General features: G+C 34.3%; 1 protein-coding gene across 7 annotated transcripts in view; it reads right to left on the bottom strand.

The window, feature by feature from the left end:
• LOC137622217 (sodium/calcium exchanger Calx-like) overlaps window positions 1-11,262 on the bottom strand; it is a 234,798-nt gene extending 223,536 nt beyond the window's left edge. For all 7 annotated transcript variants that reach the window (XM_068352698.1, XM_068352700.1, XM_068352695.1 and 4 more), the window contains exon 1: window positions 11,089-11,262. The gene's annotated coding sequence lies outside the window, so the exon portion shown is untranslated. The remainder of the gene's footprint in view (window positions 1-11,088) is intronic.
• Between the last annotated feature and the right edge of the window lie 5,237 nt (window positions 11,263-16,499).

Genomic DNA, 16,499 nt, shown 5'->3' with positions numbered 1-16,499 from the left:
ATATATACGACAGAAAGACCATAAACAGACGCGAGTGGAAGGACATTCTGAGACCCTTGTTCTGCAGTGGACTGGTAACGACCAATCAATATATATATATATATATATATACATATATATATAAATATATATATATACATATATATATAAATATATATATATATAAATATATATATATATATAAATATATAATATATATATAAATATATAATATATAAATATATATATATATATATATACATATAAATATATATACATATAAATATATATATATAAACTATAAATATATATATATATATATATATAAACTATATTTATATATATATATATATATATATAAAAAACTATATATATATATATATATATATAAATATATATATATATATATGTTTGTATAATATATATATGTATATATAAATATATATATATACATATGTTTGTATAATATATATATATATGTATATATATATAAATTATATATATATAAATTATATATATATATATATATATATAACACGACTGAATTTGGTGAGATGAAGTTGCTAATCCTATGCAAACCTTAAACCTTGCAACAAGCTAAGACCGTGAGGTTAAGCTGATAATACTAATACCCCTCTATCGTGAACAGGGATTCGAACCTAGGTTCATCAACTAGCGAGGAGAGCAGAATATCTTAAACATCCATAAACTGGAGTCAATAAGTTCAGGATGCTTTTAAAGGTTTAAAGGTCGCTCATGAAGGGACAGTGACATTACCCTATCAAGCAGGACAATGCTCCAGAGACTGACCAAATATACATATGATCAGCCCAGGCTCCCTCTTCACCCAAGCCAAGACCCAGGAGAGCCAGGCAATGGCTGCTGATGACTCGGCAGATAGACCTATAGGTTCCCCCAACACCCCCCCCCCCCCCTTTCTTAGCTCACAAGGATGGTGAGATTGCAGCGACCAAAGAAACTAACGAGTTTGGGAGGGACTCGAACCTCAGTCTGACGTTCACCAGTCAGGGACGTTACCACATCGGCCACCACAACCCTACATATTCCTTTATAATTTTTACAACATACTATATTATCATTATTATTACTAGCTAAGCTACAACATTAGTTGGATAAACGGGATGCTAAAAGCCTAAGGGCTCCAACAGGTAAAAATAACCAAGTATGAAAAGGAAATTAACTGCAAGAGAAGTAATCAACAATTAGAATATTTCAAGAACAATAACATTAAAAACAGATCTTTCATACATAAACTATAAAAAAGACTTATGTTGCAATAGTTAACTTACTACAATGTACTTATGATTCACGACTTCCACTGTCTTAAAAATTACAGGAAGAAAGTTCACAAGTTCAAACTTGCAGCAAATGTTCGTATGTTGAACAATCTGACACAATTCTCTCTTTATAGTTTTAATGTTTAACAGGCTGACGTTAAGTTCCTTTTTATAGTTTTAATGTTGTTACTGTTATCAAAGTAATTTATTCTAATTGTTCATTACTTCATTTGTAGTTTATTTCCTTTCCTCGCTGGGCTATATTTACCTGTTGGAAGCCTTGGGCTTATAGCAGCCTGCTTTTCCAACTAGGGTTGTAGGTTAGCTAGTAATAATTATAATAATAATAATAGCTAGTAGTAATAAAAAATAACAATAATAATACCAATAGTTAGTAATAGTAATGATCATAATAATAATAATAATTAGTAGTAATAAAAAAAAACAATAATAAAAACCGCAATACTACTACTACTACTACTAATAATAATAATAATTAGTAATAATAATAAAAGCAAGTAAAAGGCAGAAATAGGAAATGTAAACAGGATACTGTGGGAAGGAATGCCAAGATGAATAAAAATAACAATGGACATGATTCACTCATTTGCATATCTAGGAGTGTAGCCATGGGCTATAAAACGAGACATTAAGGTGAATCACGTGACTTCTTGCCACAGGAAATAAGTTGACATTTAGAAAAGAAAGTTTTGGACAAACCTAATACTTGGAACGGAAGCGTGTGCGTTTGAATGCGCTGTTGTGCTGGCCGAGGTGATAACGTCACTGACTGGTGAACGCCAGATTGGGGTTCGAGTCCCGCTCAGACTCGTTAGATTCTTTGGTCGCTGCAACCTTACCATCCTTGTGAGCTAAGGATGGGGTTGTTTGGGGGAGCCTATAGGTCTATCTGCTGAGTCATCAGTAGCCATTGCCTGGACTTCCTTGGTCCTAGCTTGGCTGGAGAAAGGTTCGAGTCCCGCTCAGACTCGTTAGATTCTTTGGTCGCTGCAACATCTTCATCCTTGTGAGCTAAGGATGGGGATGTTTGGGGGAGCCTATAGATCTATCTGCTGAGTCATCAGTAGCCATTGCCTGGACTTCCTTGGTCCTAGCTTGGTTGGAGAAAGGTTCGAGTCCCGCTCAGACTCGTTAGATTCTTTGGTCGCTGCAACCCTACCATCCTTGTGAGCTACGGATGGGGGTGTTTGGGGGAGCCTATAGGTCTATCTGCTGAGTCATCAGTAGCCATTGCCTGGACTTCCTTGGTCCTAGCTTGGCTGGAGAAAGGTTCGAGTCCCGCTCAGACTCGTTAGTTTCTTTGGTCGCTGCAACCTTACCATCCTTGTGAGCTACGGGTGGGGGTGTTTGGGGGAGCCTATAGATCTATCTTCTGAGTCATCAGTAGCCATTGCCTGGACTTCCTTGGTCCTAGCTTGGCTGGAGAAAGGGCTTTGGTACTAATCATATATATATATGGTCAGTCTCTAGGGCATTGTTCTGCTCGATTGAGCAATCTCATTGTCCCTTGCCTCTGCCATTCATGAGCGGCCTTTAAACCTTTGAATGCTTAAACCACTGGTCTTCAACCTTGTTGAAAAGGACACTCTAAAATCAAACCATTGTTCTCTAGTCTTGGGCCGTGCCATCGCCTCTGTACCATGGTATTCCACTGTCTTGGGGTACAGTTATCTAGCTTGAGGGTACACGTTTGGCAATGCCGCTCAACATGCCAGGAATATATATATATATATATATATATATATATATATATATATATATATATATATAATATATATACATATATAATATATAATATATATATATATATATATACTGTATATATATCTATATATATAATATATATATATATATATATACTGTATATATATCTATATATATATATATATATATATATCTATATATATATATATAAATATATATATATATATATATATATACATATATATATAAACCCAGGCACTTGTTCTGTATCATATAAGGGAGATTACCATTAACAGTAACCATATTCACGGAACGCCCACAAAATTCGATGGACGGCATCAACACTCACCTGTTTGCCATGAAATCGCACAAACAACATTAACAATTACTGACTCTTCTTACCATTCGGTGAGCGAGTGACCTTTGCAATGCGTGCAACATTAAAATTTCATACCCTAAGCCACCTATGTTCGACCCTGTATATATCCTTATTTCCTTTCCTCACTGAGCTATTTTTATCCCTGTTGGAGCCCTTGGGCTTATAGCATCTTGCTTTTCTAACTAGGGTTGTAGCTTGGCTAGTAATAATAATAATAATCAGCAAGCAACCTCTGCATTGTATAAAATCTTTAATTTAACGTAAATGTGGTGGCCGGTGTGGTAACGTCCCTGACTGGTGAACGCCAGACTGGAGTTCGAGTCCTGCTCAAATTCGTTAGTTTCTTTGGTTGCTGTAACCTCACCATCCTTGTGAGCTATGGATAGGGGGTTTGGAAGAGCCTTTAGGTCTATCTGCTGAGTCATCAGCAGTCATTGCCTGGCCCTCCTTGTTGCTAGCTTGGGCGCTGATCATATATGGTCAGTCTCTAGGGCATTGTTCTGCTCGATAGGGCAGATTATGAACTTTTGTAGCCAGATAAACAACACAGAAAACTTCGAAAGATGTATGCCTACTTTAGGTTCTCATCATCTGACTATTGACGCAAAGGCCCTCAGTTAGATTCCACCAGTCGTCTCTGTCTTGGGCTTTTAAATCAATACTTCTCCGTGCATCTTCTCCTCCTTCAAGCTTCATAGTCCTCGGCCATGTAGGCCTAGGGCTTCCAACTCTCCTAGTGCCTTATGGAGCCCAGTTGAAAGTTTGATGAACTAGACCTAATCTTTTAAAGTTCTAGAGCTTTCAAATATACGGCCTCAAGACTATATAACAATCTCCCACTAGACATCCAAAAGAATGAAGATACTAAGGCTTTCAAGAGGAAACTGAAGACTGAAGATATTAAGGCTTTCAAGAGGAAACTGAAGTGTTGCTTCCTAAATGCTTCGATAATATGTATTTGGCAATAAACATGCAGTGAGAAATGCTGAATGCTTTGGAATGCATACGATAAAATGACCTGTGAAATGCCCTGTAGTGAGTAGGGTTCCCCTGCAATAGGACCAGAAAAACAGCCCTTAAAGTAAAGCAAGTATTATCATTACTGGCTAAGCTACAACCTTGGTTGGAAAAGCAGAATGCTATAAGCCCAGGGACTCCATCAGGAGAAAATAGTCCACTGAGGAAAGGAAACAAAGAAAAATAAAATATCTTACGAAAACTAACAACATTGAAATAAATATCTCATATAAACTATAAAAACTAAAACTAAACAAGAGGAAGAGAAATAGGATAGAATAGTGTTCCCGAGTGTACCCTCAAGCAAGAAAACTCTAACCCAATGCAGTGGAAGACCATGATACAGAGGCTATGGCACTACCCAAGACTAGAGAGCAGAGGTTTGATTTTGGAGTGTCCTTCTCCTAGAAGAATTGCTTACCATAGCTGAAGAGTCTCTTCTACCCTTACCAAGAGGAAAGCGGCCACTGAACAAGTGCAGTAGTTAACCCCTTTGATGAAGAGGAATTGTCTAGTAATCTCAGTGTTGTCAGGTGTATGAGGACAGAGGAGAATATGTAAATAGGCAAGACTATTCGGTGTATATGTGCGTAGGTAAAGGGAAAGTGAACCGTAATCAGAGAGAAGGATCCAATGTAGCACTGGTCTGGCTAGTCAAAAGGTACCATAACTCTCTAGCGGTATCTCAACGGGATGCTGGTGCCCTGGCCAACCTACTACGAGGTAATCCACCAACATTAATAATAGAAACTCTACAGAAGATTGCAGTACAAAGGACATTGATCCTGTAATCATAATTAATAAATACGATATCAGCTTCCCAAATTAAATTAATCAACAAGCAGGATCTCTCACCTGTATCTGTTATCATAAACCAAACTCGCTCATAACATATTAAACAGCCTACAAAATACATGTTGACAGAACCTCGTCTACTCATATGCGTTGCATTAATTATCTATCGACTAACTAGTCGTAAAACACCTGTTTAATTAGTTAGCACTATGATCAAAACAGCAACAATAACAACTACTTTTGCGTTGTAATTCGTTACACAAATATTTTGTAATTATTGTGAAATTAAACAACTTAAGTATAAGCCTAATTAGAACCGAGCTTCAAATCCTAGCTAGCGCTACATACCTTTCATTCATATAAATGCTTGATCTCGTGCAAATTACAAATACCTCTATGTATGGTACAGGATCTAAAGCAATCAAGCCTTTGTAGTTTTAATGGAAATCCAATTATATATCAACCGGTTGCAAATTACTTTACATCGCCCAATATCGCTTCCTACCTCTCTCTAAATACAAGTTCTGGTACTAGGCCTATATACCTTATACCTGGTTTCTAATTAATTGGTCTATCACTATTCAATTTCAGCCTAATTTACCCTAACCTTTATTATTATTATTGTTATTATTATAATTATTAGCTAAGCTACAGCACTCGTTGGAAAAGTAAGATGTTATAAGCCTAAGGGCTCCAACATGGAAATATAACCCAGTGAGGAAAGGAAACAAAGAAATAAACAAACTACAAGAGTAGTAAAGAGAAATTAATATAAAATATTTTAAGAACAGTAACATCATCAAAACAAATCTTTCATATATAAACTATAAAAGCTTGAAAAAAAAACATGAAGAGAAATAAGATATAATATTGTGCCCGAGTGTACCCTCAAGCAAGAGAACTCCAATTATTTTAAACTGTTTAGCATGTTTCCAATGGCCAAAATTATATATTATTGTGACCTAGTGAGCGTTCAAGCCCAAAATTATATAATATTGTTCCCGAGTGTACCTTCAAGTTTAAAATTATATAATATTGTGCCCGAGTGCACCTTCAAGTTTAAAATTATATAATATTGTGCCCGAGTGTACCCTCAAGCCCAAAATTATATAATATAGTGCCCGAGTGTACCCTCAAGCCCAAAATTATATAATATTGTGCCCGAGTGTACCCTCAAGCCCAAAATTATATAATATAGTGCCCGAGTGTACCCTCAAGCCCAAAATTATATAATATTGTGCCCGAGTGTACCCTCAAGCCCAAAATTATATAATATAGTGCCCGAGTGTACCCTCAAGCCAAAAATTATATAACATTGTTCCCGAGTGTACCTTCAAGCCCAAAATTATATAACATAGTGCCCGAGTGTACCTTCAAGCCCAAAATTATATAACATAGTGCCCGAGTGTACCCTCAAGCCCAAAATTATATAACATAGTGCCCGAGTGTACCTTCAAGCCCAAAATTATATAACATAGTGCCCGAGTGTACCTTCAAGCCCAAAATTATATAACATAGTGCCCGAGTGTACCTTCAAGCCCAAAATTATATAACATAGTGCCCGAGTGTACCTTCAAGCCCAAAATTATATAACATATTGCCCGAGTGTACCTTCAAGCCCAATATTATATAATATGCCCGAGTGTACCCTCAAGCCCAAAATTATATAATATTGTGCCCGAGTGAACCCTCAAGCAAGCAAACTCCAATTATTTTAGACTTTAATACGATTCCAATATCCAAAATATACATACATACATATCCCCTCTTCTACGGACACCAGTTGTCAGGTACCGTTTTCAATGCACGCCATATGTCAATATATATATGTACCATACTGCCGAAGCATGCATACAGGTAACAGTAAACATAAAAAAAAAAAAAATAAAACTCCCTAGGTTGGAATTTAAGTGTTGCCATATTTCCTCACCTCCACCCAACTACTCCAAGCACGACCATTCACACAGCCGTTGATTTAACGGTTTCCGGAGCTTCCAAGCCAGCAATGACAATTCACTATTTGAGCATAATTATCATCTATACGAACACAGCACATTTATCCCGTCAAGCCAGTGTTACAAGAGAAAAATACTGCAACACAGTTACTGTGTTCAAGATTGCCCGGTTTTTAAAACTGTGCATTAACGGTTTCCTCTTCATATGTGTTTAGAACACATAACACGTTTCAATAACCCACGTTACATACAAAACAACTGTTATTAATACGTATTTACAACCTTGAGTTGTTAAAAGTAGGAGCATACAAGCAACACAGTTACAGTGTTCAAGATTGCCCGGTTTTTAAAACTGAGCATTAACGGTTTCCTCTTCGTGTGTGTTTAGAACACATAACACGTTTCAGTAACTTCACGTTACATATAAAACAACTGTTATTAATACGTATTTACAACCTTGAGTTGTTAAAAGTAGGAGCATACAATCCCAAGGACTCCAACGGGAGAAAAGAAAATAAGGAAATAAACTAAAAACGAAAAATACCAAATAAAATATATAAAATACTTCAAGATCATTAACAACCGAAAAACAAGTGTCATTAACAAACCATGAAGAGAGAATTACGTCAACCTGTTCAACCTGTGCCTAATTATTCATGCTGTTACTGATTCTGGTTATAGCCAGCCAGCAATGTGTATTACAAAATTATAAGCTTTTGCAGTTTAAAGTTTATGAAGTTTGTATTATATTCTAGCATGTTTACTGCCCGATAGTGTCAATTATCAGTTTTTATTATTATTATCATCATCATTATTATTAGCTAAACTACAAATGCTTGTTTGTTGACCAGGCGGACATGAGTCATTTTATAGTTTATTTATGATATATTTGTTTTTGATGCCGTTAATAGTTTATATATGACATGTCTGTTTTGACGTTGTTACTGTTTTTAGAATGATTTATTGTTAATTTGTTCTCTTCATTTATTTATTTCCTTATTTCCTTTCCTCACTGGGCTATTTTTCCGTGTTGGAGCCCCTGGGCTTATAGCATCTTGCTTTTCCAACTAGGGTTGTAGCTTGGATAGTAATAATAATAATAATAATAATAATAATAATAATAACCCTACTTGGAAAAGCATGATTCTATAAGCCCAAGGGCTCCAACAGGAAAAAATAGCCCAGTGAGGAAACTAAATAAGGAAATAAATAAACGACCAAACTGTAGGCCTACAAACTTGTAAATAATCCAAAAACATACACCCAAGTATAAGCCTACCCTAAAGATTGCAACTTTTCACCTAAGAACATGTTGGCCTATAAAGGTGTGGTTCACTGAAAATGGCAAATTTGAATAACGAAAATACTTAATTATATAATCAATATTCAATTAACATTGGTATAACCTTGATTGTATCGAAACATACACACTTTAGTATGACATATCCGTCTTGCTAGGTTACCAAAGGTTAAAGCTACTAGCAACGAAGCTAGCAACATGGGAGTGGCTGATTGCTAAGCTAGGTATCATCTCTACAGCTAGTAAGAATATGTAATCTTACATGTATGCAATAATACTATGAGGTGATGAACAAATAAATACCTTTACACCTAGTGAGAATATGTAATCTTATATGTATGCATTAATACTATGAGGTGATGAACAAATAAATACCTTTACACCTAGTAAGAATATGTAATCATATATGTATGCATTAATACTATGAGGTGATGAACAAATAAATACCTTTACACCTAGTAAGAATATGTAATCTTATATGTATGCAATAATACTATGGGGTGATGAACAAATAAATACCTTTACACCTAGTGAGAATATGTAATCTTATATGTATGCAATAATACTATGAGGTGATGAACAAATAAATACCTTTACACCTAGTAAGAATATGTACTCTTACATGTATGCATTAATACCGTGAGGTGATGAACAAATAAATACCTTTACACCTAGTAAGAATATGTAATCTTACATGTATGCAATAATACTATGAGGTGATGAACAAATAAATACCTTTACACCTAGTAAGAATATGTAATCTTAGATAGCCTATATGCAATAATACTATGAGGTGATGAACAAATAAAAACTTTCAAAAAATCTATGAACTTCTACCATGTACAATAAGTGTTTTCAAAATTGACTTAAAAAGATATATTGGAGACTTGAAGATTTACATTATAAAAACATATCATCTGTAAAGTTATTCTTCTTAGTTTTCTCCTGATTTGTTAAATAATATTTTCAGTATTTTTAGCTTATTAACTACTATTATTATTATCATTTCTATATGACATATCTGTTTTGACGTTGTTACTGTTTTAGAATGATTTGTTTACTTGTTCTCACCATTATTTCCTTTCCTCACTGGGCTATTTTTTCATATTATCATGTATATTATATATATGACATAGCTGTTTTGACGTTGTTACTGTTTTTAGAATGATTTATTGTTAATTTGTTCTCACCATTAATTCATTTCCTTTCCTCACTGGACTATTTTTCCCTGTTGGAGCCATTGGGCTTATAGCATCTTTATTTTCCAACTAGGGTTGTAGCTTGGCTAGCAATAATAATATTTATTTCACAATGAATAGCATAGGCCTGGTTCTATAATAAAGTTTACGATAGCTGAGTTTTGTGATTATGAATTAATTATAAAACTCAAAAATAAATTGATTCTATCAAAACAACTAAGTATATTCTAAATTTATATACTCGTAATGTCTTTATCTATAAACAAACAATATTCTATTTTTCCCTATTGGATTCCTTGGGTTTATAGCATCTTGCTTTTCCAAATAGGGTTGTAGCTTAGCTGCTAATAATAATAACAATAATAATAATAACAACAACAACAATAACAGATGCCACAACCAATACTTTCCCTTATACAGCCTACGCCCCTTTTTCCAATCCCATATGTCTCGAAAAATCACAAATTATTGACAATTATTTACCTAAATTAAAGAAAAAAAGGTATTTACAATACACCAATTATGAAAATTTACAAAAATTAAATAGTTCTGAAATTTGGTTTAAAAAAAATAGAACGAAACCATTATAGAGAAAGTTTATTTTTATTTTTAACAATCAAAAAGTTTATAGCAAATTACTTTTATTTTTAACAATAAAAAAGTTAATAGTAATAATTGCTTTTATTTTTAACAATAAAAAAGTTTATTGCAATAATTGCTTTTATTTTTAACAATCAAAAAGTTTATAGCAATAATTGCTTTTATTTTTAAACAATCAAAAAGTTTATTGCAATAATTACTTTTATTTTTAACAATAAAAAAGTTTATAGCAATAATTACTTTTATTTTTAACAATAAAAAAGTTTATAGCAATAATTACTTTTATTTTTAACAATAAAAAAGTTTATAGCAATAATTACTTTTATTTTTAAACAATCGAAAAGTTTATAGCAATAATTACTTTTATTTTTAACAATAAAAAAGTTTATAGCAATAATTACTTTTATTTTTAAACAATCGAAAAGTTTATAGCAATAATTGCTTTTATTTTTAATAATCAAAAGTTGCCCGATAAAAATAAACTTGATATTCCTTATGTTTGATCATTAAAACGATTAATATAAGTCGTTTTAAGCTAAGTTTAAAACTTAGTCCAAAACTAAATGAAATTCGACAAAAAAAAACTTTTAAAATACAAAAAAAAAAAACTTTTAAAATACAAACAAAAAAAAACTTTAAATACAAACAAAAAAATAACTTTTAAAATACAAACAAAATACACAAAAATAAAATAATACTGACCATTACACCCCATAACTACTTAACTAGGAGAGAGAGAGAGAGAGAGGAGAGAGAGAGAGGAGAGAGAGAGAGAGAGAGAGAGAGAGAGAGAGAGAGACTGGAAATTAATGTTAACGATAGAAAACAAAAACACAATTACCTTTATAAATGACGAATCACCCTCCGATCGTCTCTTAACCAGTCGATGTTACGATAAAAACCGATAAAAAACTACAAATTAAAAAAAAAAAAGTTTCACAGAAGAGATGACACAATGACACTCGGAGACACAGCGGCGCACATGTTACCCTCACGACGTCTCACTGCTGACTGAAGCAGACGATTCCGTTTCTCTCCGTCTCGGACTGACTGAGTGGACTCAGAGTTGCCAGGTTTTCTAAATGAGAAAAGGTCAATTTCTAATCAACAGAGGCTTTAAAAGGTCAACCCATTGATAGAAAAAGGTCAAAATATAGTATTTAAGGCTCTGCTTTTTTCATATTACTAAAGGCCAACCTATTTAAATACAAAAGGTCAAATTTGAGTTTTTTTTGGCCAGAAAAAAGGCCAAACTGGCAACTCTGACTACTGTGGACTGTAGTCCCTCCTCAGGTCAGGGTTGCCAGATTGGCCTTTTCCAAGCCTAAAAAACTCAAATTTGGCCTTTTTTAAAAATTGGACATGAGTAATATCATGAATAAAGGCGGACTTAAATACTATATTTCCGGCCTTTTTCAGATAATGGGCCTTTTTTAAATTAGTTGGTCTTTAGTAATATGAAAAAGGCGGACTTAAATACTATATTTTTGGCCTTAATGGACCTTTTTTTAAAAATGGTTGGTCTTCAGTATTATGATAAAAGTGGGCCTTAAATACTATATTTCTGGCCTTTTTCAGATAATGGGCCTTTTTTAAATTAGTTGGCCTTTAGTAATATGAAAAAGGCGGACTTAAATACTATATTTTTGGCCTTAATGGACCTTTTTTTTAAAAAATGGTTTGGTCTTCAGTATTATGATAAAAGTGGGCCTTAAATACTATATTTCTGGCCTTTTTCAGATAATGGGCCTTTTTTAAATTAGTTGGTCTTTAGTAATATGAAAAAGGCGGACTTAAATACTATATTTCTGGCCTTTTTCAGATAATGGGACTGTTTTTAAACTGGTTGGTCTTTAGTAATATGAAAAAAAGGCGGACCTTAAATACTATATATTTGGCCTTTTTCTACTAATGGCCGACCGTTTAAAGCTGCGGTGGATTAGAGAATTTGGCCTTTTTTCTCATTTAAAAAAAAAACTGGCAACCACTGCCTCAGGTAGTTGAGCGGTGTAAGCACCCTCCCTACTATGGTGTCTTGCACCCCCGGATCCATGACTGAGTCACTCCCACCATTCAGTATATAAGATTTTTAACCCCTTCTCTCTCTCTCTCTCTCTCTCTCTCTTCTCTCTCTCTCTCTCTCTCTCTCTCTCTCTCTCTCTCTCTCTCTCTCTCGATGCTTTTAATCGCTTTACCAAAGAGCAATTGGAGTCTCAGCGGATGGACTAAAAAGTCTTTGAGACATCCAAAATCCTTGCAACTCCTTGTAAATCTCTCTCTCCCTCTCTCTCTCTCTCTCTCTCTCTCTCTCTCTCTCTCTCTCAATGCTTTTACCAAAGAGCAATTGGAGTCTCAGCGTATGGACTAAAAGGTGTTTAAGACATCCAAAATCCTTATAACTCTCTCTCTCTCTCTCTCTCTCTCTCTCTCTTCTCTCTCTCTCTCTCTCTCTCTCCTCTCTCTCTCTCTCTCTCTCTCTCTAGTACTTTACGTAAGGGCTGTTTTCTTGTAGCCAAGTGATGAAATGAAATAAGGAAATAAATAAACTACAAAAGAAGTAATTATCAATCAAAATATTTCGAGAACAGCAACAACATTAAAAATAGCTATGGTAAACAGCTCTTCTAGGAGAAGGACACTCCAAAATCAAACCATTGTTAATCTAGTCTTGGGTAGTGCCATAGCCTCTGTACCATAGTCTTCCACTGTCTTGGGTTAGAGTTCTCTTGCTTGAGTGTACACTCGTGCATACTACTCTTATTTTTCTTCCTCTTTTTTGCTAATGTTTTTATAGTTTATATAGGAGATATACATTTTGATATTGTTACTCCCTCTTCAGCTATTTAATTTTTCCTTGTTTCCTTTCCTCACTGGGCTATTTTCTTTGATGGAGCCCCTAGGCTTATAACATCCTGTGATGGGAATTGAACCAAGTACATCATAGAGATGAATAGTATTGTAAATCACTTGCAGATATGGGATAGAATGGAGATAGATGTATATAGCTTGCATTAAGATAGAACAAAAATAACATGTATAAACATAAGCATAGCAATTTTAAGAATATATAAATCAAATTTATGTGCTCTCTCTCTCTCTCTCTCTCTCTCTCTCTCTCTCTCTCTCTCTCTCTCTCCTCTCTCTCTCTCTCTCATCAAGTATATATATATAGATACATACACACACACACACACAACACCACACATATATATATATATATATATATATATATAATATATATATATATTATATATATATATATACACAAACACACACACACTCATATATATATATATATATATATATATATATATATATATATATATATATATATATATATATATATATATATATATATATATATATATATATAGGCCTATATATACATATACACAAACATATACAATATATATATACATATATATATAGGCCTATATATACATATACACAAACATATACAATATATATATACATATATATAATTACCTCTTGCCCATAAAAATACTAGTCTGCAATGAAAAATAAATTCAGAATTGATAACTAATCAATGTGATTATGTATTGCCTTATTTACATAGCTATCTCTTACAAGCATTTCCTTCTATTATACTTTATCTAGTTACTTATTTCCATATTTATTTAAGGGAGAACTTCAATTGATTTAGACCTAGGAGAAATTTGGACATCCATGAAATGTAAAGTTCCCTAAAATATTTGTTATTTAATTAGTAATTAAGCTTTTGTTTAGTCACATTTGAAATATGAAGCATTTCCAGATATAACCAGTAAAAAATACATTAGTTATGTTCATATGAATCACTTTAGTTCATTATTACATTTCATGTAGGCCTACATGTCCCATGTAGGCAAGTTACATTTTCTATGTAGCAAAAAAGGATATTTTTACGGGGTTGGATGATGAGGGAAGATGCAAGGACTAGAACTAGGTGAAGAAAATCGACTTGAGTGACTGACCCTGCTATACGGTGGGACTAATAAGGTCAAAATTAAAAGATTCGAGAGTCCATTGTCTTTCACAATGCTTAACTTTTGACAAACTTTAATCAGACGTGTATTTAATCATCAATTTCTCCATTCATCAATGACCTACTCGCCAAACCCCCATCTCTATGTTTCTATATAAATAATAGTGATATTTCCAAACAAATCTCTCTCTCTCTCTCTCTCTCTCTCTCTCTCTCCTCTCTCTCTCTCTCCTCTCTCTCTCTCTCTCTCTTTTCTTCCAAGAGGTACTTGTTCACGTTGTAAGATAACTACTATAGATTGGCCATGAATGTGCATGTTTTAGTGTGTGCGTGTGTGTGTGCGTGTGCGTGTGTGTAGCGGCAAACGATTATAATTGGAGGAAACCTTATTCTATAGAAAAGATACCATGAATTTTATCTCGTCAGTGTGGAACAAAGGTTGGAATGATTTCGTTTATGATATTGGAAATACAGAACACCCATTTTGAGAGAGAGAGAGAGAGAGAGAGAGAGAGAGAGAGAGAGAGAGAGAGAGAGAGGACTACAATCACACAGTGGCCCAATCAGATAGGTAGTTCTGGTATGAAACCTAGACGCAACTTGATGAAAGTTCTATAAAAAAAATGCATTTTAAGTAGGAAAGGCTGTTATGTGCCAGAAATTAAAATACACTAGCATAGAAAATCGTAATAATTAAAAGTGCTTGTAAAGTATAAAGTTATATATGAAGTGTAGGGAAGTGTACAAGAATAGTTAAGAACATATGAAAAAAAAAGGAAAGAAAACAATGTTAAGTATCAGTTTGTTCACGAAGAGTATATTCGAGTACTTGAACCCAGGCAATGTAGAATAGTTAAATAAAGACCTTCGAGTGCTCCTTATCCAATTTAATTCAATACGGGAGATAGTGTCGGTTTCCGCCGATTCTTGGGCGCAGTATAACCTACATATTAATTTGCGCACGCGCAATAGCGCATAGATTAACGGTAGTTGTATAGACACGTAGGTGTGTACAAACACAACTGCAAGTCAAGAGATAGAGATAGTGAAGAGATGAGGAGATAATTAATGAGTTGCCACGAACTAAGTTTTGCACAAGATTTGTCACATGGTCTTTAGAACAGAGCATTTTGTAAACCCCAATTTTGCACCCAAGCCATTTTTGTCACCCAGCTAACCATTTCCCCACCATATAATTCCAATACATCTTGATTCCAGATAGTGGAATGCTCTTCCTGATCTGGTAAGCCAGGCTGACACTTGCACAAATTTGTGGCACGCATTGTCACGACTCGAGTCGGGAACTGGCGTGAACTCGTCGTGAACTGGCGTGAAGTGTTCGTAAACCTGTCGTGACATCGTGGCATGTTGTGACGAGAATTTTGAAATGTTCAAAATGTTGTCACTACAAAATTTCGGTGACCGGGTCGTGAACTATGCGCCAACTGTTCGCGAACTCGTTGGGAACGATGCGGGAAGTGCGCAAACTATGGCACAAACTATGTGTGAACTCATCGTGAACTCATCGTGCCAGTTCGTGACAATGTAGACAGGTCAGCTGTGATTCTGAGTTTTTTTTTTTTTATCTTCCAGTTCATGCCACAAAATGTCACGACTTGCCACGACAAATTCGTGCAAAAGGTCGTGCAAGTGTCAGGGTACTTGTAGAGGTCGGTGGAACTTCCAAAGCTCAAACTTATAAATGCCTTTTTGTTGAGCGTGGTAACATTATCTCCTTTCATGGTTTACATATCACTGATTTATCTTAACATCTTATTAAGTAGTTTTAATATATTCTATATTCGTTTGTTATATCCCAGATGGAGTTTATTCTTTATTTCTCTATTACCTTTCCGCATTGGTCTGCTTCTCTCGTTAGAGCCCTTGGTGTTGTAGAATCTTGGTTTTCCATCTAGGGTTGTAGCTTGGATAATAATAATAATAATAATAATAATAATAATAATAATAATAATAACTACGCAGAACAGTCTAGGAAGATCAGAATGCAAAGGATAGCAAAAAATATGAACAAAAAAATATTCTGCATCATGCACAGAGATTACTAACTTAGAATCTAACATAATGCAAGTTTTTATCCTGTAAATTAAGATGAGAGTCATGCGCTTAAGAGGTGTGTGTGTGGGTGTACTGAAGAGGTGTGTGTGTGTGTGTGCGTGTGTGTGGTGTGTGTGGTTGGGTGCAGCTTGCATATTTCTCTGAATGTTTCAGAAACCGGTTTTGAAAAGCTGAATTCTTTTCATTCTGTT

The sequence above is a fragment of the Palaemon carinicauda genome, chromosome 29 (assembly GCF_036898095.1).
Source record: "Palaemon carinicauda isolate YSFRI2023 chromosome 29, ASM3689809v2, whole genome shotgun sequence".
In the NCBI taxonomy this organism is placed as follows: domain Eukaryota; kingdom Metazoa; phylum Arthropoda; class Malacostraca; order Decapoda; family Palaemonidae; genus Palaemon; species Palaemon carinicauda.
This window is presented reverse-complemented; position numbering and strand designations above follow the sequence as displayed.